This window comes from Echinops telfairi, unplaced genomic scaffold (genome assembly GCF_000313985.2).
Source record: "Echinops telfairi isolate 266 unplaced genomic scaffold, ASM31398v2 ScPeMD7_3;HRSCAF=10, whole genome shotgun sequence".
NCBI classification, from domain to species: Eukaryota; Metazoa; Chordata; class Mammalia; order Afrosoricida; family Tenrecidae; genus Echinops; species Echinops telfairi.
In genome coordinates, this window is record NW_022103899.1 from 64,116,957 (window position 1) to 64,119,099 (window position 2,143).

The window sequence follows — 2,143 nt, forward strand, 5'->3', positions numbered from 1 at the left end:
TTAAGACCCTCGATGCTATATCTTTTGATAGCCGGGCTCCATCAGCTTTCTTCACCACATTTGCTTATGCACCCATTTGTCTTCAGGGATCATGTCGGGAAGGGGAGCATCATAGAATGTCAGTTTAATAGAACAAAGTGTTGTTGCATTGAGGGAGTACTTGAGTGAAGGCCCAATGTCAGAGAATTTTCTTCTTCCTCTCCCTCACTGTTGCTAGCTACACGTTTCCGCCTCCCTCCCCGGCCACGCCCCGTGGTTGTAGAGTTGGTTCTGACTCATAGTGACCCCTGTTCAGCAAGGCCAAACACCAGCCCCTCCTCGCAATTGCCCTTTGGTTTGAGCCCATGTTGCAGCCACTGTGTCCATCCATCCAGACAAGGGCCTTCTTCATTGTCGCTGCCCCTCCACTTGACCAAGCACGCTGTCCTTCTCCAGGGACTGGTCTCTCCCGACAACATGGCCAAAGTCCTTAAGGAGCACTCTTGCCACACTTCTTGCAAGACAGATATTTGCCAAACCCTCAGTGATTGTTAATTGCTATTGTCTCTATAAGTGTACCTGTCCTGGAGATCGTGTGATGCCCTGGTGGTGTAGTGGAAACACACTGGGTTGCTAACTTCAAGGTCAGCTGCTCTGAGGGAGGAGGACGGGACTTTCTATTCCCTTAAGGAGTCTGTAGTCTTGGAAGCCCACGGGCAGCCCTGCCCTGTCCTGCAGGGTCGCTGTGAGTCGTCGACTGGATGGCAGGGCGGCACGAGAGGAGCGGATTTCACGTTCAGGCAATAATACAAAGCACAAACAAGCAACAACAATCTCCAGGCTTTTGGCAGACGCTCTGGTGGTATAGTGATTACAAGGCTGGACTGGAAACCACAGGGCAGCAGTTGGCAACCACAAGCTGCTTCTCAGAACAAAGACGGGCCTTCCTGCTCCCGTCAAGAGGGAGCCTCGGAAGCCCACAGGGGCGGGGCGGTTCTACCCAGGCCTATGCCGCCCCTGTGAGTCTGCCTCGAGTGGGCGGCCGTGAGACCTGTTTATCAGGGGTGTATCGATGGTGTGGGTGTCCTCCTGATGGGTGTGTTCATCCGGGCATGTCTATTGGGTGGGCGTGTCTAGCGGGCCTGTCCATCTGTGGTCAGTGCAAGAAAAAGACCCTTTTCTCTGGGAAACCAACAGAGTATCAAAGCCAACCACGGCCCTGTCCCCAGGGCTCCTCCCAGCCCAGTGGGCCGGTGGGCAGGGAAGAGCTGCCCACTGCAAGGTGTCCAGCTGGCGTTTTAGGGCAGCAGAGGGCCTCTCCCCGCTGTAGCAGCTGAGCTCTTTCTCCGCCGTACCCCAGCGCTCCTGAGAGCAGAGTCCGCCTCAAGCCAAATGCAAGCCAACGGAGCCAATTCTCACTCCGTGGCCCTCGGGGAGAGGACCGAGTGGGCCCATCACCCACCTTCTGTTGCAGCTGAGCACTTTACCTGCTGTGCTGCTGGCCCTTCAAGAAGGGTCAGCCCCTGCCCGGGAGCCCATTCCGACTCCCTGTGCATCCAGTTTCCAGATCTTTACAGGAGCACACAGCCTCATCTGGCTCTCTGGGAGTACTGGTGGGCTTGAACCTCTGTTCTTGTGGTTAGCAGCCCACCAACAGCACCTCCAGGGTGCCTTCAGCAGGGTTGGGGTGGGGAGCTTGGTGCTTGAGAAGCGGTGAGCAGATTGCCTCCTGGCGCTGTCCAGCCTCCAAGTCAGGACCCTGCTGGACACCAGGTGTCCCCTGTGGCCCAGGGAAGAAGTGGCAGAAGGCTGAAATGTCTGGACATATCAGGTTGCCCATGTCCCCTGAGGGACCATCTAGGTGACAATCCAAACAGCGTCCAGGGTCCTGGCAGCAGGGATGAGTTAGTTAATTGTGCCAGCCTGGCCGATAATCACATGTAGGGCTGTTTGAAAGGCGGACGGATAAATGGGTGGTGAAGCCTCGCCTTTCTAGTTCTCGGGTCTCTTGATTTGTGATGGTCGCACCAGGGTGCAGCTGCCTTAGCAGTTCCCTGCTTCAGCTTGCGAGATGGACTTCCTACAAGACATCCCCAAGGAGAAGTCACATGGCTCTATCCCGATGCAGTCCTGGGTGCTGGAGCAGCCGTGTGGAGACCCCTGC